Source organism: Helianthus annuus, chromosome 10 (assembly GCF_002127325.2).
Source record: "Helianthus annuus cultivar XRQ/B chromosome 10, HanXRQr2.0-SUNRISE, whole genome shotgun sequence".
Lineage (NCBI taxonomy): Eukaryota > Viridiplantae > Streptophyta > Magnoliopsida > Asterales > Asteraceae > Helianthus > Helianthus annuus.
The window spans coordinates 26,989,685-26,999,534 of NC_035442.2; the positions used below are offsets into that span (position 1 = coordinate 26,989,685).

The 9,850-nt window shown below is 41.4% G+C and overlaps 2 non-coding genes across 2 annotated transcripts; both read right to left on the reverse strand.

Moving 5' to 3' along the window:
• Positions 1-233: 233 nt before the first annotated feature.
• Positions 234-340, reverse strand: LOC118483495. The gene has a single exon (XR_004870784.1). It is a non-coding gene; the product is annotated as a small nucleolar RNA R71 (small nucleolar RNA).
• Positions 341-6,312: 5,972 nt separating this feature from the next.
• On the reverse strand, positions 6,313-6,419 carry LOC118483496. Its single transcript, XR_004870785.1, has one exon. It is a non-coding gene; the product is annotated as a small nucleolar RNA R71 (small nucleolar RNA).
• Between the last annotated feature and the right edge of the window lie 3,431 nt (positions 6,420-9,850).

Here is a 9,850-nt window from a genome sequence, read left to right on the forward strand (position 1 = left end):
CATTTGATACAAATGCTCCAAAACTCCGCAACCTTCCACGGGCTTGCGGACGAGGATCCTCATCTACATATAACTAATTTCTTAGAAATATGTGATACCTTTCGGATCAATGGAGCATCAAACGACGCCATCCGCCTCCGTATGTTTCCATTCTCACTAAAAGACCGAGCGAAAGCTGGGATGAACTAGCCCAAAAGTTTCTATATAAGTATTTCCCTCCTTCTAAAACTGCTAAATTAATGGCTGAAATTAATACATACTCACAAGAGGACGGGGAATCCTTATATGAAACATGGGAAAGGTTCAAGGAGCTATTACGCAAGTGTCCCCATCACGGCCTCGCAATATAGCAACAAGTATCCACTTTCTAAAATGGATTGTTGCCACACACTAGGCAGACACTTGATTCTAGCTCCGGGGGACTTTTAGGTAATCGACGCCCACACGAAATATATAATCAGATTGAGGAAATTGCTCAAACCAATTTTCAATGGCACACTCCCTGGGTAAATAAGTCTATCGCCCCGGGCGCCCATAAGGTCGACGAAAGCACCTCTTTACAAGCCCAAATCGAGGCCCTTTCTTCAAAAATAAAAAAATTAGAAATGACAAAAACAGTCTCGGTTATGGCTTGTGAAGGGTGTGGTGGGTCACATGAAAATTGGAGTTGCATGAAAGAAACGGACGATCAACAAGAAATGGTAAACTACATTGATAATAGACCTAGGCCGTCAGGTCCTCCAACGGGAACTTACAACCAAGGATGGCGAAACCACCCAAACCTTGGTTGGAGGGAAACCGGCAATAGTAGTAACCAACAAACCCAACGAACAAACTTTCAGCAATCAAGAAATGAGTCACAAAATTTCACTCAACAACAAGGTGGACGAGAAAGGCTCGAAGATACTATATCTCGCCTCGTCTCTGACACTGATAAGAAAAACTCGGAAAGATTTCTACAATTAGAATCTAATTTTAGGAATCAACAAGCTAGCATTCAAAACATAGAAAAACAAATAAATCAACTAGCACAAAATTTTTCCGAGAGACCGCAAGGCGCATTACCTAGCAATACCGAAACAAACCCAAAGGCGCAAGTTCACCTCATCACACTACGAAACCGCACCGTAGGACCTGCAGAAGTACCTCCACCAACGGAAGAAACAATATCAACACATCTGCAGGAAAAGAACTCTCCCCCATCACCAGAGCCTACCAAGGCTCCTCGAGTTCCGTACCCCGGTAGGATAATTCGTCAAAAGACCAATGAGCAGTTCGCAAAATTCGAAAGTCTGTTAAAACAATTGCATGTCAATATTCCTTTTATCGAAGTCCTAACCCAAATGCCCAAATACTCTAAATTTATGAGGGACTTCCTTACACATAAAAAGAAAATTGAAAATTTGCAATTAGTTAATTTAGGCGAAGAATGCTCTGCCCTCGTACTCAATAAACTACCCCAAAAGAAGATCGATCCCGGAAGTTTCACGATTCCATGCTCAATAGGGGACTCACCCGTTCGCAATGCCTTGGCCGACTTAAGGGCTAGCATTAACCTCATGCCCTCATCAATGTTCAAAAGGCTTGGCTTGGGAACCACGAGCCCTACAAAAATAAGCATACAACTCGCTGATCGATCAGTCAAGTTCCCACAAGGTGTCATCGAGAATGTCTTAGTAAGGGTAAGCAGATTCGTTTATCCAGTTGACTTTGTCATACTCGACATGGAGGAAGACACCGAGGTCCCCCTTATCCTAAGGAGACCCTTCCTTGCCACAGCACAAGCAGTGGTAGACATGAATGACGGGACACTGACTTTGAAGTATGGGGACGATGAGGTGAAATTCGGAGTTGGGAAGAAAATAGAGGACGACGACCCAGTCAATTACATGAAGGTTATTGATTCAAGCTTGGATGCCGCTCTCCGACGGTGTAACTTAGGAAGCAAGGCACTCCACTCAGAAGATATATAACCGGGAATCGGGTCTAGCCAAGGACCCTTATAAACGTGGCGCACCACGGAGGCATTCCGCGGATCTATCCTTAGTTTAGTTTAGTTTAGTTTAATCTTTTAGTTTTTGCAGAATAAAACACACTCATGGTGGTAATGGATGAAAAAGGGAACGAGAAAAATGGAACCATGCACGAAGAACAGAGCAACCCGACAAAAATCTCCATCACAGAAGGCTCAACACGGGCCGTGCCCAACCAACACGGCCCCGTGCTGAGCCCCTGCAGAAAAATCACCCAGTTCAGGTAACTGGACACGGGCCGTGTTCAGCGGACACGCCCCCGTGTCCAGGCTTCTGTTTCAATTCTGTAATTTTTGTTACTGGCACTTGACCACGGGGCCGTGCCCGGTGAACACAGGGCTGTGTCCAGGATGCCAGTAACATAAATCTTTGCTTTTTAACCCACTTTTATACATTCTAATCAACCAAAAACATTATTTTTGGACACATTGAGGACAATGTGTAATTTAAGTGTGGGGGGGGATGCTAAAACCTTGAAATTTTGCAAAAATCCTAAACACAAGCCTTACACAAAACTCTATTGGAACCGCTAAACACCCCAAATTTTTTCAAAAACTTTTTCATTTTTTTTATTTACTTGTCTTAGTTGGGAATAACAAGTTCTAAAAAGGTTATATTTTTACAAGTTTACAACCGATAGCGTCGTGATAAAAAAAAAAAGGAACCAACATAAGAAAATTATGAAACGGCATAACAAGTCTAGTTTAAAATTCGATTATATATGCTTGGTCACATTGAAAACCCATTCCCACAAAAGTGAGTTTTGAGCCTTTATTGAGCATAAAAATACACATATTTAGATTAAATGCTCATTTTTCGTTTCTTGTGTGAACAGCCGCTCGGTCCTTACAAATCTAGAACTTGCCACGACGATACATTCCCGGTCCTTACCAACTTAAACCCAAGTAAGTAAATGACGGAGGCATTAGGACTAACCATTTTTTCTTTCAAAACCATTATTTTTCATTTTTTTTACCTACCCAAAATCCCCCTAGATAGCCCCTTTGAGCCTAAACCTTTCATTTCATTACCCCCAAAACCCTTTTTACCCACCAAAAACCTTTTTATTTTATTTTTTTTTAGTAACAAGTTCGTTTTTTCGTAAACTCACCTTTTTATGTGACGAAAAAAAAAAATGATGACGAAGTCAAAAACAAACAAAAGCTATAAAAAGCTTGTTTGGAGAAATACTTCAAAAAATAAAAAGTCACTAAAAATAAGGTACTTCACGAAAACCGACGCTTGTTACGATTTTCGCCCTTTTTACTAACCACTAACCAACCACCCACCTTTAAACCCAAGCCTTCACCCAAAAAGTCCTCTTGATATTTACAAAGGTAAAAAGTTAAAAAGGAGGAGGATTGATTGCTTGGCAAGCCTATGGAAGACGTAAGTTCCGTGCCGCTCTCGAGTGATTCACTAAAATATACACCTTCGGCCGAGTGTTGAGTGATCTCCCGTGAGGTATGTGAACTTGTATATAAATGGAATTTTAATAAGGCATGCTATGCCCAAATAAGTAATTTATCTTATGAAAAGTTCAAAATAAATCATAACGAATAGGATTGTAAATAAATAAAAATAAAACCGATAAAAACCTTGGATTCCCGACACTCTAGGACAAGCTAAAAAACTTCTCTTCTACCTATTCCATTTAGGAGTGTAAGCCACATTTAAGGAGTTTTGCTTGAGGACAAGCAAAAGTTCAAGTGTGGGGGTATTTGATGTGTGTAAAATGCAACATATAAATCACATCAATTAAGGCATAAAACTAACCCTTTTTAAGTACTAATGTTGGAAAAAGAGTGTTTTTGTCTTCCTTTTGTATTTTCAGGATGAAATGAGCTCAAAATCACAAAAGAAGCAAAAAGACAGCTAATTCTACCATAAAATACAAGAAAAGGAACAAAAGTGGACTGCCCGGACCCTCTACGGCATCTCCCAAGGCAAAAGAGAAGAAACAGAGTCTGAACACGCCCCGTGTCCAGCGAACACGGGGGCGTGCCCAGGAAGCAGCAGAAAAGACAAACCAGTAGAAGCTTCCATTGCCCACCACGGGGCCGTGTCCAGCGGGCACGGGGGCGTGGTGAAAGTACAGCAGGCGCATTAATTGTAATTCGCAATTACAATTAATGATGAGAGAGAGTGTCAGGCGGGCACGGGGCCGTGTCCAGCGGACACGGGGCCGTTTCCAGCCTTCTGTTCAGCCTATAAATAGAGGAGCTTGGCTTCATTCTCTCTCATCCCTTGGCACACCACCTCTCTCACACTTCATCCACCACCCACCACCACCATAACACCATCATCCACCACCATCATCCATTGTCCATCGTAGAGTGTGTGAGTCGTCTCGGGATCCAAGATTGATCGTAAGAGTTCTTGACAATCAAGGCCATGTTTGCCTAAGTCTCTTACATCACTTGGTGAAGACAAGTGTTTAGTATAATACTTTTTATTTTTAATTTTTTGCACTTTTTATTTGGTTTTGTATTAATGACTTTAATAACTAGTTACTTATGTTGAAGGTGATCTTTCCTTATCGTTTGTCCGTGGTGTCTTGGCATTATTTTACTGTCTATATAAAATAAAAGATTTTCACCATTCATATCTCCACGGTCTATATGGAGGTATGTTGGCTACCTGGTCGGGGGTTAAGGGAACGGTTTGGTAAGGGTCTTGCCCTTGTTCAGCGTTTAGAGGTCCTGCTTGGGACCTGGGTCAAATTTAGTAGGATCTCCTTCAATGCCCATAGGTATTGGATGGCGAGGATCCAAACTCTTTGACCCCCTCATAAGTTAACTACTATTAATACTATAACCCGGCTATTTAGGACTGTATCCCTGCTGACTCAGACTACTTAGCCGAGGGTAACGTCACCGCCAAAAGCGGGGCCTACCATAATTTGCATTAATAACTTAATTCATTATCTTTCAATAATCCGACCCTTTAGGATTGTATCCTTGCTGACTAAAACTACTGGGTTGAGGGTAACGTCGCCTTCAAAAGAGGGGCCTACTACAATAACTAAGATAATCTCTTAAACAAGTGCAAAAGTGCGAAAATAATCAAAGGTTATACTAATACACGTGTCGGATCCAAGTGATTCATCTTGTCTATCTGTTTTTATTTTTTTATTTTTATTTTCAGCATTTAGTTAGTTTTTATTTTCTTAGTTTAAAATCATTTTTCTACTTTTTGATTTGATTAGACGTTGAGGATAAACCGGTATTAAAAGCTCTTGTGTCCTTGGACGACCTCGGTATCTTACCAACACTATACTACGTCCACGATGGGTGCACTTGCCCATATGTGTGTTTAGTGTTAGTGAATATCGTGTTTTATAAATTTAAAACTTGGCTAAAAGTGTAAAAAGGGCTTAAATATATATCTAAAAACATATATACACTGACACGCATCAAGTTTTTGGCGCCATTGCCGGGGACACAAGGATTTTAAGAAAGTTAGGAATCAACGGCCTAATCATATTTTTATTTTTCTTTAATTTTTTTTTTTTAGGATTTTTCTTAGATTTTCAGCTTCTGCAGAGCTCAGCACGGGGCCGTGCCTGGTCGGACACGGGCCGTGCTCAGCAACGTTACTGGCAGTTTTTGTTTTTCAAGTTACAGAAGGCTGACCACGGGGCCGTGCCGGTGTAACACGGGGCCGTGTCCAACTTCCAGTAACTGGGATCTGAAAAACAATCACTGTAATTCCGACCACGGGGCCGTGTTCGCTCGACACGGGCCCGTGGTGAACCTTCTGACCAACGTTCTTTTCTGTTTTTATTGCAGGACTTGGAACCCGACGCCGTCCTCACGTAGTGTATGAGCTCCAGTTCCAATAAAGACATAAAGGAACCGCTAGAAGAACCCGAACGCTTTCTCAGAAAAAGGTTAAAAGCCAAAAACCAAGAGAAGGTTTCGGGTGATCCACCCCCAATGGCGGACCAACGTACCCTTATGGATTACCTACGGCCCACCGTAGGTAATCTAGGCGCCGCTATCAATGCTCCGAATGTCGAAGCCAATAACTTCGAACTTCGACCGCATTTGATACAAATGCTCCAAAACTCCGCAACCTTCCACGGGCTTGCGGACGAGGATCCTCATCTACATATAACTAATTTCTTAGAAATATGTGATACCTTTCGGATCAATGGAGCATCAAACGACGCCATCCGCCTCCGTATGTTTCCATTCTCACTAAAAGACCGAGCGAAAGCTGGGATGAACTAGCCCAAAAGTTTCTATATAAGTATTTCCCTCCTTCTAAAACTGCTAAATTAATGGCTGAAATTAATACATACTCACAAGAGGACGGGGAATCCTTATATGAAACATGGGAAAGGTTCAAGGAGCTATTACGCAAGTGTCCCCATCACGGCCTCGCAATATAGCAACAAGTATCCACTTTCTAAAATGGATTGTTGCCACACACTAGGCAGACACTTGATTCTAGCTCCGGGGGACTTTTAGGTAATCGACGCCCACACGAAATATATAATCAGATTGAGGAAATTGCTCAAACCAATTTTCAATGGCACACTCCCTGGGTAAATAAGTCTATCGCCCCGGGCGCCCATAAGGTCGACGAAAGCACCTCTTTACAAGCCCAAATCGAGGCCCTTTCTTCAAAAATAAAAAAATTAGAAATGACAAAAACAGTCTCGGTTATGGCTTGTGAAGGGTGTGGTGGGTCACATGAAAATTGGAGTTGCATGAAAGAAACGGACGATCAACAAGAAATGGTAAACTACATTGATAATAGACCTAGGCCGTCAGGTCCTCCAACGGGAACTTACAACCAAGGATGGCGAAACCACCCAAACCTTGGTTGGAGGGAAACCGGCAATAGTAGTAACCAACAAACCCAACGAACAAACTTTCAGCAATCAAGAAATGAGTCACAAAATTTCACTCAACAACAAGGTGGACGAGAAAGGCTCGAAGATACTATATCTCGCCTCGTCTCTGACACTGATAAGAAAAACTCGGAAAGATTTCTACAATTAGAATCTAATTTTAGGAATCAACAAGCTAGCATTCAAAACATAGAAAAACAAATAAATCAACTAGCACAAAATTTTTCCGAGAGACCGCAAGGCGCATTACCTAGCAATACCGAAACAAACCCAAAGGCGCAAGTTCACCTCATCACACTACGAAACCGCACCGTAGGACCTGCAGAAGTACCTCCACCAACGGAAGAAACAATATCAACACATCTGCAGGAAAAGAACTCTCCCCCATCACCAGAGCCTACCAAGGCTCCTCGAGTTCCGTACCCCGGTAGGATAATTCGTCAAAAGACCAATGAGCAGTTCGCAAAATTCGAAAGTCTGTTAAAACAATTGCATGTCAATATTCCTTTTATCGAAGTCCTAACCCAAATGCCCAAATACTCTAAATTTATGAGGGACTTCCTTACACATAAAAAGAAAATTGAAAATTTGCAATTAGTTAATTTAGGCGAAGAATGCTCTGCCCTCGTACTCAATAAACTACCCCAAAAGAAGATCGATCCCGGAAGTTTCACGATTCCATGCTCAATAGGGGACTCACCCGTTCGCAATGCCTTGGCCGACTTAAGGGCTAGCATTAACCTCATGCCCTCATCAATGTTCAAAAGGCTTGGCTTGGGAACCACGAGCCCTACAAAAATAAGCATACAACTCGCTGATCGATCAGTCAAGTTCCCACAAGGTGTCATCGAGAATGTCTTAGTAAGGGTAAGCAGATTCGTTTATCCAGTTGACTTTGTCATACTCGACATGGAGGAAGACACCGAGGTCCCCCTTATCCTAAGGAGACCCTTCCTTGCCACAGCACAAGCAGTGGTAGACATGAATGACGGGACACTGACTTTGAAGTATGGGGACGATGAGGTGAAATTCGGAGTTGGGAAGAAAATAGAGGACGACGACCCAGTCAATTACATGAAGGTTATTGATTCAAGCTTGGATGCCGCTCTCCGACGGTGTAACTTAGGAAGCAAGGCACTCCACTCAGAAGATATATAACCGGGAATCGGGTCTAGCCAAGGACCCTTATAAACGTGGCGCACCACGGAGGCATTCCGCGGATCTATCCTTAGTTTAGTTTAGTTTAGTTTAATCTTTTAGTTTTTGCAGAATAAAACACACTCATGGTGGTAATGGATGAAAAAGGGAACGAGAAAAATGGAACCATGCACGAAGAACAGAGCAACCCGACAAAAATCTCCATCACAGAAGGCTCAACACGGGCCGTGCCCAACCAACACGGCCCCGTGCTGAGCCCCTGCAGAAAAATCACCCAGTTCAGGTAACTGGACACGGGCCGTGTTCAGCGGACACGCCCCCGTGTCCAGGCTTCTGTTTCAATTCTGTAATTTTTGTTACTGGCACTTGACCACGGGGCCGTGCCCGGTGAACACAGGGCTGTGTCCAGGATGCCAGTAACATAAATCTTTGCTTTTTAACCCACTTTTATACATTCTAATCAACCAAAAACATTATTTTTGGACACATTGAGGACAATGTGTAATTTAAGTGTGGGGGGGGATGCTAAAACCTTGAAATTTTGCAAAAATCCTAAACACAAGCCTTACACAAAACTCTATTGGAACCGCTAAACACCCCAAATTTTTTCAAAAACTTTTTCATTTTTTTTATTTACTTGTCTTAGTTGGGAATAACAAGTTCTAAAAAGGTTATATTTTTACAAGTTTACAACCGATAGCGTCGTGATAAAAAAAAAGGAACCAACATAAGAAAATTATGAAACGGCATAACAAGTCTAGTTTAAAATTCGATTATATATGCTTGGTCACATTGAAAACCCATTCCCACAAAAGTGAGTTTTGAGCCTTTATTGAGCATAAAAATACACATATTTAGATTAAATGCTCATTTTTCGTTTCTTGTGTGAACAGCCGCTCGGTCCTTACAAATCTAGAACTTGCCACGACGATACATTCCCGGTCCTTACCAACTTAAACCCAAGTAAGTAAATGACGGAGGCATTAGGACTAACCATTTTTTCTTTCAAAACCATTATTTTTCATTTTTTTTACCTACCCAAAATCCCCCTAGATAGCCCCTTTGAGCCTAAACCTTTCATTTCATTACCCCCAAAACCCTTTTTACCCACCAAAAACCTTTTTATTTTATTTTTTTTTAGTAACAAGTTCGTTTTTTCGTAAACTCACCTTTTTATGTGACGAAAAAAAAAAAATGATGACGAAGTCAAAAACAAACAAAAGCTATAAAAAGCTTGTTTGGAGAAATACTTCAAAAAATAAAAAGTCACTAAAAATAAGGTACTTCACGAAAACCGACGCTTGTTACGATTTTCGCCCTTTTTACTAACCACTAACCAACCACCCACCTTTAAACCCAAGCCTTCACCCAAAAAGTCCTCTTGATATTTACAAAGGTAAAAAGTTAAAAAGGAGGAGGATTGATTGCTTGGCAAGCCTATGGAAGACGTAAGTTCCGTGCCGCTCTCGAGTGATTCACTAAAATATACACCTTCGGCCGAGTGTTGAGTGATCTCCCGTGAGGTATGTGAACTTGTATATAAATGGAATTTTAATAAGGCATGCTATGCCCAAATAAGTAATTTATCTTATGAAAAGTTCAAAATAAATCATAACGAATAGGATTGTAAATAAATAAAAATAAAACCGATAAAAACCTTGGATTCCCGACACTCTAGGACAAGCTAAAAAACTTCTCTTCTACCTATTCCATTTAGGAGTGTAAGCCACATTTAAGGAGTTTTGCTTGAGGACAAGCAAAAGTTCAAGTGTGGGGGTATTTGATGTGTGTAAAATGC